Below are 17,551 nucleotides of genomic sequence, written 5' to 3'. Positions count from 1 at the left end.
TTTTTCAAGACTTGATAATAATACGTAAATTGATAGACCATGTGACGGTTTTCGACGCCATCTTTGACGGGTAGCTGGGCAACTTAGTTAGAAATTACAGTGTTTGTATGGGAGTCCGACGACAACTTTTTTTTTCTTCAAAAATTAAATTCACCAAGCTTGAAGGATGTAGCTGGACTGGAAAGCATTCAGTTACGTGTTTACTGTACCATACATTTGTCTATAATTTAATTTCCTCGAACCGCGTCGCGTTGCTATTCAATAGAGGTATTACCGCCAGTTGACCCTTATCAAAACATTTACACAAATAATTTGTGAGACTTGAATGTATGTTTCTAAACTGCATTGTTACTAAGCGGCATCATTTTTTTACTTCAGAGTCTGTACCCGGGATGTTGTGGCCAATTGACTCAAGAACAATAATTCACGTACAAGCATGAACTGCTTATGGGCATTGCGTGAACTGTTCATTTGTTACTATTGACATTAGTCACGCAGTAAATTCCGTTTCTGTTAATTTTGACGTTAGGCCAAGTAAAAAAATGTCTCTCATCCCGCCCACTTCATTTTTTGGAGGCCGCTTCTCTTTTTTAATATTTGTTATTAGGAAAGTTGGAACGAACAAAAACCAACAGGCGTAAATACTCAATTAAGTACAAAGAAAATTTTGTAAGACATGGCTTTTGTCTGCGTTTTAATACGAAATCAGGCCAAAATTGTAAAACCTCGGCACGCTAGGTCCTCACTGGAGAGGTCAGGATTTACTTTGCAAGTTCGCTTCTGGAGAATTTGACGATAGAGGAAATAACAAATAACAAAACAAAGCGCCCGCCCGCTTTCCTTTTTATAGAAATCCGGACGAGTAACATTTTTTTTCTTTTACTTGGCCTTATTGTAAAGTCTTTTTATAAAGGCGTTTTATTTGATTCAAATAAAAAATTGTTAAATAACATTGCCAAAGAAAATAATGTTAATTGTGTCTTACTCAAAAACACGAAATTAAAGTGATTCAAAATACAAAGTTTCACAAAATCGCGAAATTTAAGTGTCACGAAATATGCGCACTCATATGCATGGTAATACTAAAAGCTTGGGGGGGGGGGGGGGGGGGAGTCGCCACACAGACAAAACCGAACAGGGTCGGCCAGGTGATTCTGGTATACGGTATACAGGGGGATTTTAAACTGGATATACGTTATTTTACGCTAAAATTGGGCCTTCTGTAGGTCAATACTGTGTTTTTCCAAATTTTGGTATTTTACATGATTTCGAGGGCAAATTTTAGGTATACTGAGTACATGTTTTGGTATACCACTTACCCCCCTGGCTAGCCTGTAAAAAGGCTCTCAGCTCAGCTCGCTTCGCTCACCGATCTTTTTCGCCCTGCCCTACTTATGAACCTGTTCGCAGCCTACCCCCTGGTCGACCCTGACCAAAGCACAAAGTGTGACCCAGATTTATCAGTAAGCTCAAAGCTTCTCTCCAAAAGGGAGGGTGAGAAAAAATTCGAATACAACACTAGAAAAATCGAGCGTTCGTGCAGACTATCAGGGTAATGATCTGGGATAGTTATCTGTTGCTTATAGGGCAAGACAGTGTCTGTACACACGACCAATAGGTGAGCTTGTACCACTAACTATACAGACATTGCGTGCTGAACTGCAGACCGTGAATGAGAGCTTCAATACTTTAAACCAATCCCAGAAATGATTACATTGCTACTATGGTTATATCTGCAACACACACTCTTTTTTTATAAGAACCATTTTTACGAGAACGTTGAGGATGAGATTTGTCCCAAAACTAAAGAAAATGTTTGGGCTTAAATAAGAACATCCTCAGGCTCAGCCAAATTTTGCGCATTCTTATATAAAAAAGAGTGTATAGATAAAATTCCAGATATGAAAGACGTCTGTTCCGAGTTCTATGACTAGAAAGCATTCACAATTCATTATTACAGGAAAACGACACTTGCACGCAAGCAGCCCTGCGACGTCACGTTCCATTAACTGCATTTTAGTAATGTTTTTTAAACCCTTGCTTTACTCACTCGTTTTGATACATGTACATTTGCAGCGACGTTTAGCTTTCCCGCGCATTTTGTTTATCTTAATCAATCAAATCAAATAAAAATAAAAAAGCCATATTCAATATCATTTGTAATACACGCACGCCCCATTCACAAAGAATCAACTAGCCGTCACGCAAACTCGGCTTCTCTTATTCGGCTGGGTTTCTTATGGGAGCTAAACGACCCTACGATACACAAAGGGTTTTGGGTTTACAGGTATCATTGCATTCAACTACGTAAAAATGGCCTGCCTCGTGTAATCATGGTAACTGTGATTACGCTTAAGCTTCCAAGTTAGACATATATTATTCCCAAGGGGGGTACTCCGGGATCCAAGTGACGGGGATGTGCGAAGGATTTTTTTGGGGTCGAAATTTTCGATTCCAGGATTTTTTTGGGTAGGAGAATTTGGCAGGTATTTTTTTGGGTTACTTGATTTAAATAGGGGATTTTTTTGGGTATTAAAATCAAACTAAAGTGCCTTGGCGCGGCCTTGGCAATTAAGTGGTAATTTGACTAGGGATTTTTTTGGGCGTTTTTTTTGGTCCAGGGATGTTTTTGGGTAATGTCGGGAGACTTAGGGATTTTTTTGGGTCCTGAGTTTTGCCTCCATTCGATCATCCCCGTCACTTTGATCCCGGAGTACCCCCCCCTGGGATATTATTCACGGTATTGACATTGAAACAGTATCTGATGAACTGAAAGTGGGAAATTTGCATGCGGGACAAAGAGTTCATTCAGGACAGCTTACAGGCGTGTCGGTCATGCAAGTTCGTGTCAAAGATCGCGATCCACGATTATATTACAGTTTACAGATTCACTGCGAGTACCTGTGATCTACTTGACTCCTCTTGCCTGATGTCAGAGAGCATTTTCACCAACATAAAACCCACACAGCTGCTATATCTTCAAACAAGGACGGCCAGCTCACATGTTGAGGTCAGGCTCGTAACCAGGTATATGGGATCAGGGATCACAGCCTTGGGATCGGGATCACAGCCTCGGGATCGGGATCACAGCCTCGGGATCGGGATCACAGCCTCGGGATCCCGGGTCACAAGTCATGGGATCCGGATCAGCCAATCAGATGGGATCAGAATTGGAATCAGGGATCAAATGTTGCCACATTTTGGGGATCAGGAATCAAAATTTATAGCTAAAATTTGGGATCAGCGATGAAAAAATATACCTGATTACGACCCTGTGAAGTCGCCATGTGGCGTCCACCATACTCTGGTTATTGCGTAATTTTATTCATCGTTGTTCTTTCGCTAGCAAATATGGCATCAACTTTCTTCGCTAGCCACGTGAGAGAGTCCGGAGAGTTAAACGCTTTCGTTGGAAATCAAGTACAGAACAATTTGAGAGACATATTTTCTACATTGGCTTTTTTTATTTTTCTATTCTTTCTGTATTTACTTCCCTCGCAAGGTAAAAGAAGAAAATTCTTGCGGTCAACTCAACAGGGAGGCAAACTGTTCCGACTGTGGTTTTTATGGCATCTGCGTTTAAGGCGCTGCGAGAATTTCACCCTGGCTTCAATTCGCCTTAAAAACACAGCGAGAGCTACAAAACGACGTCTCTGTAGATCACATTCAATTCCTCGGGTCGCACAATTCTTACAACAACAGAGCAAGCGGTTATGGACATTTAGACTACTGCCATTGGCCGCTTAGGGAAGATGACGTGTGCATTCGTTTAGCCAATCAGGAGTTTAGTTTCACAGATCAACTGAACATGGGGATATGGCATCTTGAGATTGATCTGTGGGAGTGTTTTGGGAAGATTTGCATGAGTCACGGCAACATTGACATGAAGCTCGGGTGTTGGCCCTGGGATAGGGAATTCACAGAAGAAATGAAGGAAATTTCGGATTGGACTCGAAAATCTGAAAACAGGAATGAAATAATTGAGATTCATTTCGATGATCACACAAGTGACAGTCAAGATTGGTCGATTAACCACGCTATTAAAGAATATTTTGGCGGCAAGGTTTTAACGCCTGATGACTTAAAAATGACTTTTTCAGATAGATGGCCCACCACTAGACAATTGCGTCAAATGAAAAAGACTGTTATTTTTATCGAAGAACACAGTCATTCAGGCTGTTATCTTCATGAACATTTCTGGAGCAAAGCTTTCACTGTCAATGGGTTCTCATCACAACTTGAGAATTGCTCCGCAGCCGGTAACAACAAAGAAAGTGTTAGGGTGTATAGTGAAAGCACTGTGTACGGCCCTTTACAACGGGATCAAGGACACAGGGAATATTATGGATTTTAAAAAGTACTTGTTGTGTGGTGTGAACATTCCTTGTGCTGACCAGATAAATGCAGGGCTAATAAAAACAGCTGTGTTTACATGGGCCGAAGGGGAACCAAAACAATCCATAAATGAATCTTCTTGCGTTACCCTCTCGAGTGAAGGAAGATGGCATATGGCCGAGTGTAGTGAAAATCGTTATTTCGCATGCGTTTCAAAGAGAAATGAAAACGTTTGGAGCGTTAGTTCAGGCGTAAAGGAGGAAGAATAGCTGAGCAGGAGGGCATTTTGCGTGCGCATGCGTCGATATGGGCTAGTGCGCACGACAGAGAAGTTCTGCTATCGATTGTTTACATATTTTTCACAATTTATGGCCTAATTTTCAGCTCGAAATAAAAAGTGTTTTAAGTTTTATTTGCTGTATACGATACTAAGAGTCCTTGCTTTATCTTCTGACAACAACAAGCATACTTTGGTGTCGGCGTGCCGTTTATCTGATCGACTTTGGCTATGTGCATTAAACATTGCGCGTGGACAAAATGGCGACCGAATGTCGAGAACCTAAATACCTTGCCCATGTTTTTAATAGCTGGGAGATCTAAACGGACAAAGCGCTACGGCTACTTAGTACTAAAATATAAAACAGCAGTTTTAACTATACGATGTTATAATCAAGTATCCCGGGTTTGAGCGAGTGGTCATGATTTTGTTCAGATTTTTCATAAAACTGCAATTTCATCGTTCTCACGATGCAAAATTCTCAAAATCTAACCTTGATCTCCAGCGTCTACCGATGATATATGGAGCCTGAAGTACTTGAACTATCGTCTAATGCTGTGAAGGTAGCGTTAAAAAATGCTCTATTGTGGTAATTTTAAGCTTTCTTTAACGTACGTTCTCGCTGGTCAATTCTAACAGAGAAACTATTGTTTGTGATTATTTCCTTAAACTTAAGCATTGGTCAAAATAACTTCACATTTCGATGTACCACAATTATTCCGTTGAACAAGAAAAGAATTACTGAGATCGGTCTTAATTTTAAAGTGTTATGGTAATTCTTTGCTGGTAGACTATTTGTTTACATTTTACTATGTTAATTAGTACATTTTTGGCTCCTTTATCAAAATCTAGCCTTGATCACCACTCCAAAAATAGAATTAAACGAACAAGCGATATATATATTTTTCAGAAACGTTCTAATAACTGCTACATAAAATGTCTTAAGAAATAATTTTTGGATCAATTTAGGTTTCTGGGAAACTGCTCACCTACCCCTCCCCAAACCTAACATTAACCCTTACTTATCGCTTTGGGCAAAATGTTAGGTTTGGGGAGGGGTAGGTGAGCAGTTTCCCAGAAACCTAAATTGATCCTAATTTTCAACTATAAACAATGTTATTTTTAAATTTTCATTCAACGTTTGTTTCTTTAAGATTGATGTTCGTTCTGTTATAACGACTGTTTTACTTCTGTGTCGCCTAAATGTGATTTAAAGAACTGCAGTTCTTGTTCCAGGAAACCCTGTTTGCCAGTCGAGGGCAAGTTGGCTTTGCTTTAGAGTCATCAGTGAGCTGCATTATCATGTGCAGAACACCCAACATGTCTTTCCCCTCAGGGAAAACCCTTTTCTTTGGGGGGCCGTCCCTTTAGGCAAAAAATCTCCCGACAAGCTATAATATTGCTCGCACTCTGCCTGTATTACAGCAATTGATTTGATGTGAAGTTTTGATCCTAATATATCACACTCCAGCACACGAATAAATGTTTTCCTCTTTTTACGGCCTGTTTGATTTTTGTCGGTGAAGGCTTTCCTACCTGTCCCACATATTTTCCCATTATTTGCAACAACGATCCCGAAGCAGGCCAGAAAATCTGCTTTATAAGAGCCTTGCCACACACAAAACACTTTTTCTTAGCGAAATTTACGTCTATATTAAATTATGTGACGATAAACAGTCCAAAAAACAAAGTATGAATCTTCCGCGCCATTTTTATTCCCAAGATCACGCGGTCTTTGTACAGCGGTTGCACGCATGCGCCCGCAAAATGCCCTCCTACTGTATAGCTGTAACCAGTTAGGGGGCTGTAGGTGGCTCCAAGGTTCGCGTAACAGGTGTTGGATGAAGCGTAGCTGGCAATGTAAATATCGTGTCCTGCTCCAAATGTTGGTCCGAAGCGATCGCAACTGTAGATGGAAAGCCTGTAATCACTATATTTTCCAGTTTGATTTAGTTTTATTGGCTGCCAACCAGGCGTGTTAACCAGTGAAAACAGGAAGGCTGCTGAATCGTACCAATAATCACAATCGCCTAATAGAAAATAAACAATGGAAAAATGTCAAACATTTATGGTGCTTACTGCACTTTTCAAAATTCGCTACGGCGATATATTTACCTTTACTAGGATTATTACCTTTATTAGGAACTAAGAAATTTCTTCTAAAATAAATACACATGTCTGATACCCAGGAATGACAAGTTCTGTTTCCGTAAAAATGCATTTGAAGAGAGTTTCAACATGTTGTTTGATTCAATTTTCACGTTATCAGTTTCTAATAAAAAAAACGACTTTCCTCAATTCCAGAAAGCATGCACAGAACATGTCAGACCATCTTAATTCCATGCCTACGTACTTAGCTACCAGTTTACATTAGTGTTAGTTACGCTATTCTTTCTTAAATTCTTAATAGAAACTGAATTTGAGTCCTTTTGCTATCGTTTTTTTTTTTTTGTTTTTTTTTTTCTCAAAGCAGCGGGATTCTGAAATTCTGGATTCTTTCAGATACAGACAAAGTCTGATGACAACAAATATTTAAGATTTCTAGCCTTAGACTAAAAGCAAAAATTTTTTATCGTGCTCAAAGAAAATTATCCATTTATCTAAAGGGCGACGTTACTCTACACCAATCTTGCCTTAAAGATACCTTTTCATATAGCATGCAAACGATTGGACCATTCTGTGTAGCCATATTTGTTTTAGCTTTTAGTATGCGCATGTATTAAAGCAATATAAATATGTCATTCACTACTAGTCCATGAGATGTTGGTGTACCCGCAAAAAATTTACTGGCCGACACGTACGATTGTGACAGTCGGACCCTTACTATCGCATTGTTCATGAAAAGTTGCTGCAGCCCAGCCATCCCGCGACGCACGCCAACAACGCTCCCACTGAAAGTTGCTTTGCACGACAGGCCCTTAAAAGTTACCTAAAACCTCTAGATAACTGACGTTCGTTTTCAAGATTTCTGAATCCTCTAAACCAGCTGCTGCAGCTGCTGAAAAAGAGAAGTGGACACATTGAAAGCATTTTAAAGAACCGTTAGATGTTCTTGAACAAAGAAAAAGTCATTCTGCCAAAGAGGAAGCTTGATGTACGGCTGTGTGTTATGGCGCTTTTTGCCTTTGAACAGTATTTTTTTAATGTACCTTACGTAACAGAGAACTCAGCTGGAATGATACTTTATTAAAATAGTTCAAAAAGTGATATTCTTACATAAATCATGAACATAGACTCCAGAATTAACTGGGAAACGCAATAATAAATCCATTATATAATTTATTTAACAATTATTCCACGAGGGCGCGTTGGATATGAGTTTGCTATAACGATCTCATATCCAACAAGCGCGAGTGGAATAATTGTTTTATTAAAAACGCCCAAATAATTGCAATACTTTAGTTCCTCTGCTGTTTTCGTTGACGCGTATCGGCTACCCAATTTGTGGTCAATGGTATATGAGCTCATATACAATTGCCTGTCAACCAATCAAAACCCAGGAATTGCAATATACCATTGCTAGTTTTAATAAAACTTATTATATACATGTACTCAACAAAATATCGCGTTTTTTATTGGTCAATGATGAATGCATAAATAGGTTATACAGTGAAAATTATGGTTATACAGTAAAATACAGAAGTTGCTATAGAAACACAGGGGAAGCGCCAAATTTGAACAGCAAAATAAAAAAATGGCGGACAGTCGGTTTGCTTTGTCAAACCAAAACATCGTCGAGCAACTTAAGGAAAATGCGAGAAAAAAAACACGTTTACAAGGTTACGTGAAACAAGTCGACCTTATATCGTCTGATTAAGACTAACAGTGGGCAGACGTGATTCATATAACAAGTGCCTATCTTGAAAAATTACTGCGTCAGAATGGAAACACAACTAGTCTGTTTCTTTTTTTTTATTTATACAGGGTAAGTTTGCTTACGTTTGCGCTGGGCAGCAATGGCCAAGAATGTAGAAAATGTTGTCTCAAAATGAAGGATTTCGTCGCTTCTTTTCTACCATTTGTTTCACATTGTGAGCGAGCATAAAGTATCAAAACATGTAAATATCGACTAACCTGGTTGGAGCAACTCATTTATAGTGTCACTGAGTTCTTTATCTTTGAGCAAGCTGGAATTAAATTGAAATCAGTTTAAAAGCCTTTGAAACTTGTTTAAAGGGATTGTCGCTGTCTAAAATACTGTAGTGAATGGCACGTCGAATGTTTAGGGCTAAGCGCAAATATGGCTAAAGTGCCACTTGTAAAAAAACAAACAAAAATATTCCACAATACTTAATGTGCCAAGTGTTAAGATGTCACTAGAAATAATTAATGGCGCCAATTTTCTCATTTAAAACAATGTACACTTTCATTTTACCCTAACCTTTTCAATCAAAAATCATATGGTCTTAACGACCAACGAAAAACATAATTATTAGTTTTCTTCCATAATGTATATTTTATTCATGTTATAGTCTTGCTGTTACTCAATATATATTTCAGTTTCGACAAGTTTTAGTTCTAAGTGGCAAAATATTGTTAAACAACAAAGTGAAGAGCGGGAGTTTCACCGTTTCTCTTGTAACATATGACTATTCACGTATGCCGGGACTAACTCAAGACAGAGGGTGTGTTTACCTTTGCATCCTTCCGGAGCGTTTATCTTTTCTCCCTGCTCTTTCATCGTTTCTTTTATTTCTGCGTTACGTACTTTTTTCCAATGTGTTCACTCTTTCAAGAGAGAGGGTGCGTTTACCCCCTTCGCCACCACTTGTTTAGCTCCTTCCATCAGAACGAGCAATAGCAGCCAAGACAATAAACAACTTTCAGATGAATAGCCATATCTGTGGAATAAAAAGAAAATATAAAACCGAACTAATATTTTAATTTTTATTCTCAATATATTTTGTATTTTGATTTCTTTCGAAGCAAGAGGGCCGTTTGGGTCGTGTTTGGGTCGTTTGGCTCAAGTAAACTCAACTTATTATATACTTTTGCGTCGTGATTTAACACATATTTTGTGAAAAAAATGTCAAAACACTCCTCATCACTTCTTCGTGAAACCTGAGCTGCTAACTTGTGAGCTTAATCTATAATAATAATAATAATAATAATAATAATAATAATAATAATAATAATAATAATAATAATAATAATAATAATTATAAAAACAATATATAATTATAATAAAAACCTTCCCAAACTCCTTTGCAACTGAAAAATTGTCAATGCCAAATAACTTGGTCAGTTTGAAGTCAGCAGGAGTAGTACGTCGTATAGAAACAACTCTTACCATAAACTACTTCTTGTATAAGTCGTAGGACGATGACGTCATTAGTCACGTGACATTGCCCTGAAGTTCGTTTTTGCTCACTGTGACAAAGATATTTTGTTACTGAAAAAGCAGTCATTGCAGTTTGAAGCACATTGGTGTGAGGTATTTCAGACTGCCCGGGTACCGAAAAAAATATAAAAAATTAAGGGGGCTATGTACAACTTTCAAAAAGTGGGAGTCTGGGTACAAGTGCGTATCTGGCGTTGCATTAAATGTGAGGAAGCAAAAAATTACATGTTGGTAGATATTTATATGTTAAGTACATTTTTATCACTTTTATTGTTATGACGTCATTGGTCACGTGACCAGAACGGATCGCAGTTTTAAATTCGCTTGAAAACTTTACCTGTATCTCTCTCTTAAGATTTTTTTACGCCAAGTTGTAGCTTTTTAAATAGTGTTTTTAAAAATGGCCATTATTACTTTTTCCTAAAAAAGGACGGCAGTAAAAAATACAACTGAAAAGTTCGTTGGCTTCCTTCTCAACAACAATTTGCGGTAGGAATAAAAGAAAATTTTGCCAAAGGGAAGAGTGTATGCTCTTTATAATAGCGTTGTCAGTTTTTTCTCATTTCAATTGCTTTTCGTGAGGTTGAATGTAATTTCTTCCAGACGAAGGGAGTGGGCCTGGGGAGAAGTTAAATAGCTGCCCCTCCCCCTCCCCCTGCTGGTGGTCACCCCAGCGGATTCCCCGTGGTCCGTATTGTGGGCTCATGAAGAGCATTTTCAAAATGGCGACTATGCGACAAAACATGATTTTTGAGTTATAGAGGACAGTTTTTTCGATGTTTTTCCTTCTTGACGCGATCAAAACGAGTCCCCAAACGCGGGGAAAACCCCCTTTATTTGTATTCCGGATAAAGAAGAATATGGAATGAGTATTGACGTGCGAAAACGTGGGCAAAAGAAACTAACAGGGACCTGAGGACTGAGGTGAGCGTTTCTCATTGAACAATGATTTTTTTAGACTGGTTAAAGCTTATGTCTTCGACGTTTATCATGATTATCAACTAAGCTTACTGGAACTAAAGCCTGGCTAGGCGTAAAAAAATAGATGGTGAGAACAAGGCGATAGTATTAAATGGCAGTCATTTCGTCGAGGCATACAACTGTTATTTATGTTTGTTATCTGAATTTTAAGCTACTGTTTTCCAAATTAATAATACTCGCATCTTTTCATTATTTATACATGAGGAAATGTTCCTCAAAATATTGACCAAATGTCCATTTTAGACCGCAAAGAAAAATTACGTCAGGAAGATTTTATGTGATACCTTTGAAATTGGAAGAAACATTTCAGCTCAGTGTGATCTCTTTTTTTAAGTTAGACTAGAGACTACTTGCAGTCAACCTGGTAGCTAATCTAGACTTTAATTAAACAGTGCTATTCACGTTTTGGAATGCCTTTTTGGGTATGTTTAATAAATGAGACCATTTCTTAACTCAAAATTTGTTCTTCCCATGATGTTTTATTGTATTGGTAAACATAGATTTACGTTTCCTTTGCATTTTGTGGTTTACAGGTCAGGAACTAATAGAATGCCTAATGTTTTGACAGCAAATTCTGGATTACTGTTCAGTGAGTTAAACTATGGAGTTCAGGTAATTGTTGATCTCTTAGTTTTACACATAGTTATGTGACAGTCAATTCTGGCAATTCCCTTCCTTCTCTCTACACACATTCATTGCCTGAGGCATTTAAGATCTGCTTTTTGTCCAGACATTTGTCTACTTTACACAAAATCTGTTTGTTTTTAAGGCCTGTATTTTTTAGTTTAGTTGTTGGATGACCTACAGTAGCATTTTAAAGTAGCAATGTAAAAAATTCACGAGGCCTTTAACTTAAGCAAGCCAGAAAACCCTAAACCCAATATAAAGCTAACTGCAAGCAACATGATGTACCCTTTGGCAACCAAAGTGCTTTTAAGGCTAACCAGAGTACTATATAGGCTAACCGGAATCTTATGTAGGCTAACTGGAATGGCTTTCATGGCTCGTATGTTTCACGACACATAAGTGCCATACAAGCCAAAATACCTAACTCCAATAAATAGCATAACCTGAAGCAACCTCAGCTAACTATACTCAGGCTAACTGGAGTACTGCTTAGGCTAACCAGGGAGCTTTTTAGGCCAACCAATGTGCTATTTGTATATAGTGGAATGGCTCTCATGACTTGTTGGCTCGCACTTTGTCAAGACCCAAGTTTTTTTAACTCATAAATTAAAATTAGCCAAGCAGTAGCTGTAAATTCGATTTAAATAAACTTCAGCTTAATTTTTGTTGGCAACTTGCTCTACAAGAATACCATACATAGATTTCAGTGATGTAATGCTTTGAAATGAACAGATTACAAAATTCAGTTTTAGGGTCCAAAACATTTTTAAAGATTATTAAAATAATATGACATTTTTCTGCAATAATTAATGAAAGGAAGGGTGCAAAGAAAATTGATTTCTTCCTTGCCTGACCTAGGAAGACTGGGTAAGGTGAAACCATTATAAGCTTACCCGAAGCCACATGTTTCTTTCGAAACAACTACAACAAAAAATAAAAATCCATAAATGTCATTTGGCTATCTACAGTAGCAAGTGGAAAAAAATATTGGATCCACTGGCCTAACATAAAAGCAGCCAGTTTTCACACACTGAAAAGGGCCATTTAATTTTAATATACAGTCTGCATGCTGGAAAATAGCAATTTCAGCAAAATAATAGTTTTTTGTTTGTTTTGTTTCTATTTACAGGTTACTTGGAAGACTTTGCAAGGGCATTCCTGTTAGTCAAAATGAACTCAAAAATACACACTGTGTCAATGTAATAAAATTATCACATGATTGATTCCCACATGTTGCCAGTTTAAACCTGAATATACTTAAGTAACATTGATGGCTTTTTATATAATATGAACATCCCAGAACCCAATAAGATGGGAGGCGCGGTGGCCTAATGGTTAGTGCACCGGACTCCGGATCGAGCAGTTCGAGTTCGAGCCCCGGCCGAGGTCACTTGTGTTATGTTCTTGGGCAAGACACTTTACTCTCATAGTGCCTCTCTCCACCCAGGTGTATCAATGGGTACCGGCGACATAATGCTGGGGGGGGGACCCTGCAGTTGACTAGCATCCCATTCAGGGGGGAGTAGAAATATTCCTAGCCGCTTAATGCTGCGGATACCGGGATAAGCTCCGGCAGTGTGGGCTGCTTGGCTCGTGGCTTCTCCTAGAACCCAATAAGGCTTCATGTAAATACTGACACTTAATTACATGTAAGTTTTAAAACCATTCTGAGGTTCATGACAAAACATTTTTGTTTCAATAAAAACATGTAAAAATAATGAAATAACAGAGAATTTACATAATTTTTATCGCAGACCACAAATTTTACTCCAGGTTAAGTTAATGTGTCAAGTTTTTTTGCAGCACAGGCTTGGTTCCACAGGGTGTGGTTCCAAAAAATATCCATACCTCCCCCAAGGATGGTTCTTTGGTTTGGACCCTCCCACCCCCTGGGATTTCTAGTTTTGCTTCATACTTTCTTTAAAATGTTTGTACTATTGAGACCCTCATCCCCCTCAGAATTTCCAATGACCATCCTTGGGGTGGATATGGATATTTTCTGGAACCGCACAATGTGGGCATTTGCTTATGAAAGTAAGCTGCAGATTGATCTGATTGATACACACTAATCTATTTTCACATTTACCTGTTTTCTATGGGATATATAATTATATATTGTTTTTACCGGTTTCACTTGTAATAATAATAATAATAATAATAATAATAATAATAATAATAATAATAATAATAATAACAATAATAATAATGATAATAATATTACAGTGCGGCTACTGCAACCGGGGTCACCCAGACAAAGTTAACCAATCACAAAGCAGAACGGAAACAATAAATTTCAGCATTTTTTCCTTCAGCCAATGAAATGTCGAGTACAGAACAATGAAATTTCAACTTGTTTCGTTCGCCACGAAAACACATCAATGCTAAAATTTGGCTGTATAGCGCTGGATTTTCAATTAACTTCGATTGCATCCCTTTTGAGCTTGAGTAGTTGTGACAGCACAAGTTGTAAAGTAAATATCAGCGATGATAGTGAAAGAGAAGTTCGAAACTGTGTAAAAACAGGGAAAGCAACGGCCGTGCCATATGTCTCCAGACGTAAAAGTGCGTGGCGCAGTTCGCTTGGGACAATTTCAAACAATTTCCTCTACGGCATTAACCGGAGTTTTGGTAGTACCATTTGGAAAATAAATACACGTAAGCCCAGTAAAGGAAGACATTCTAAGGCCCGGTTCAGACGCCGTTCTTTTCATGAGCCGAACTCAATTCGAATTTGGACCGACCAAAATTGACGAAAGTACGCCTCTTGATTCAGACCCCGTACTTTTTGGCCGTTCCGAGGCCGTTCTTAATACAGTTGCAATAAAACCAGTCAAAATACATTAAAATAATTTATGAATTAGGATCGGCACATGAAAAGTACGGCGTCTGATACAAGGCCGTTCCAAAGGCGTTCCACAGGCGAAATTCTCGGCCAAGCCAGGCGGGAAGAACGGGTGAGCCGTTCCAAATTCAAATAGCGGTTCTTATTTGATTCAGACGCCGATCTTTTCATGTACTTAATTCAAGGAATTAGGTTCAGCTCATGAAAAGATCGGCGTCTGAACCGGGCCTAAACTGCACAACGTACCAGATATAGCGAGGATGACAACATTTTTTCACTTTACACAATAAAGTGTCAGTCGAGTAAAAAAATAAAATTTCATTTTGTTCACTCGTGAAGCTATTTACTTTATATGTTGAATAGAGCGTTAGCTAGCGTTGACGTTTCGATTTAAAAATTTGAGTAGTTCCACATGCTGTACAAACGAATGTCATTTGTCATGCAAGTTTGCGAGAATCGATTTCAATTTCTGTGAAAGCAGTGACGCGACGGCCGTTTGTTCAGTTGGACAAACTGTGTGGCGGAATTTGATTCTCGGAGAAAATAAAACGTTATCGCCGGCTGTTTCAGTGTTTTCTCGCAATTGTAAGAATGCAAGACACAGGACAAATTCCGAACAGGAAAATCGGTGATGTTTTCAACACTAACATACTTTATTTATATATTTTTATCTGAATTTATTTCTTTTCGAAAAAAATTCCTTCACAAGCTTGTCGGGTTGTTGGTCTTGGATGATGAGTTGTGCATGGCGTATTTGAAATTTTCAAACTTAGCCACCGGTCGGTTCTCTCGAGCACCTCAACTTTACTTTTAAAACAGTTTAAAATTGCTTGCTCACTTGTACGGCAGAGAAGCTTCGATTTTTCCCAGAAAAGTCCCGACTACCATTGTTGGTTACATGCAAATGACCCACAAGTTCAGAAGGTCATGCTAGTGGGCTGTGATTGGCGGATTTCGATCCGTCTTGCTCTTTAGCACGTCGAAAGATGGATGAAGTTTATAGAACAGTTTCACTTGCTAGTTAGTAATGAAAACATCACTGATTTTCCTGTTTGGAATGTGTTCTGTTTGCTGCATTGTTACAATTGCGAGAAAACACTAAAACAGCCAGCGATAAAGTTTTATTTTCTCCGAGAATCAAATTCCGCCACACAGTTTGTCCAACTGAACAAACGGCCGTCGCGTCACTGCTTTCACAGAAATTGAAATCGATTCTTGCAAACTTGCATGACAAATGACATTCATTTGTACAGCATGTGGAACTACTCAAATTTTTAAATCGAAACGTCAACGCTAGCTAACGCTCTATTCATCATCCTCGCTATATCTGGTACGTTGTGCAGTTTAGAATGTCTTCCTTTACTGGGCTTACGTGTATTTATTTTCCAAATGGTACTACCAAAACTCCGGTTGATGCCGTAGAGGAAATTGTTTGAAATTGTCCCGAGCGAACTGCGCCACGCACTTTTACGTCTGGAGATAAAAAATAAATAAATTATTTATAAATTATTTAAAGATTATAAATTATTTAAAGATTATTTAAGAACACAAAAAAACAGCTGGTATCGTCATATTTAAAAAAAGTAAATAAAACATCTTTGTGTTAGCGAGAATGCCGTCTTAAAATCACTTCTAATATGTAAAAATGACTGGAATATGGAGCACAACGATTTTTCCTCCAGATAGCCCCTCCTCTAAGTTTTCACAAAAACAGTAACTGAGGTTGGTCTAAAACAAAAAAAATGCATAAATAAAACCTCGCAACTCTTAAATGGCACCTTCTGCAGTTTCAGCGTCAATGACAGTGCTCTTAATATTACGTTGGGCTTTTTGTCTTGCTCTAGAGCTCTTAGACATATCAGTGCAGGTCTTAATAGTACAAATGAAAGTCGGCTTCTGATCCATGACATGTTTTTCGCATATTGCTCCCCTATTTTGATGGCAATCAGCTCCGCTTATCGACTATGGTAGCTGAAGCATTCCTTTCCCATTCCGCCAGTTGTGGTGAAGACCAAAGGTGTAAATGTTCCATGCTCAATGTCAGGAACTATCATTGAGTACAGACGCTTTTTCTCGTTCTCGTGCATACGATGGATTTGTTGCGGCTCTAGGTTCTTCTACGATTCAGCATTTGGGTGACAGACCCTACCATCAAAGAATGCTGATATAGATTAAAGCCCAAACCCTGGAGAGGAAGCACTGTAAGGCACGCCGCTGATCTTTTCCCGCGGCCAAATTTGATGCTCGCTGAGTCTTCTGTGGTGACATCTCCTTAATACACTCTGCCCTGTCTTCGAGTTCCTTTCATCGCTTGCCCGCGATTTTTGCTCTCTCCCAGCTACCGATCGAGAGCCTGGAACAGGCTTAAACCGTCGAAGCTGGCGATCTAAAAACTGGCAGGTTAGAAGACTAGCTACAATAGTTGTAATTTTGCGTGTTGTTTAAGACTACGTTGGCAACCCAGCTAATTATAATTCAACCCAAAAAGTTGACAAAATGACCTTAATTTCTAGTTTCAAATATTGGTCCTTGATGTCCTTGTTATCGCGGGTAAGCCAGCTTTAGCCTTTTAATCGTCGAAAGACGTCCTTGTTGCTCAATTGGTAGGTCATCGTTTAGCTTTTAACTCTCAAACGCTCTCATTGATCCTCGCCAAGTTTTAAGTCTCGACAAAATGTTTTACTCGTCGATCTAATTGAAGTTACCGGCATGCTCTGTTTTCGTTAATTCTCCGTGGTCCGTAATAAAAGAAAACGCTTAAATCAGTAATAATCTAAATGCAACAATACCTTAAAATCTTTTCTTTGTCCTGAATGAACTCTTAGGGTTTCCGCAGAAGACTGATCGTGGCGAACAAAGGTTTTGGAAAAAAATACCCACCAACATAATAAAATAAAACTGCTGGAGCGATCTGTGATCATAGCTTAAAATATAAAAGTGTTTAAAACAGATCTAAAAAAATATAAAACGACACTCTAAAATTTCGATCGCCTTCTGTGGTCTTCTTCAGAAAATGATGGAGTTTTGCAAGGTTCGCAGAATTCTAATAAGCTACATCGACGTTATTGTTCGTTGCCCCCCTGGGGAGCAACTAGCGATGCGTAAACCCTTGGGAAGGGCGCTCTTTCGTTTATAGTGTTTCTGTCCA

The 17,551-nt window shown here is 38.5% G+C and overlaps 1 long non-coding RNA gene across 1 annotated transcript; it reads left to right on the top strand.

Moving 5' to 3' along the window:
• The first annotated feature begins 10,798 nt into the window (after nt 1-10,798).
• LOC144664859 (uncharacterized) lies at nt 10,799-13,763 on the top strand. The gene is made up of 3 exons (XR_013572870.1): nt 10,799-10,883; nt 11,473-11,546; nt 12,691-13,763. It is a non-coding gene; the product is annotated as an uncharacterized LOC144664859 (long non-coding RNA).
• Nucleotides 13,764-17,551: the final 3,788 nt, after the last annotated feature.

Source organism: Oculina patagonica, chromosome 9 (genome assembly GCF_052425735.1).
Source record: "Oculina patagonica isolate OP01 chromosome 9, crgOcupat, whole genome shotgun sequence".
NCBI lineage: Eukaryota > Metazoa > Cnidaria > Anthozoa > Scleractinia > Oculinidae > Oculina > Oculina patagonica.
The sequence above is the reverse complement of the archived record's forward strand: the minus strand, read 5'-3'. Positions and strand labels throughout refer to the sequence as shown.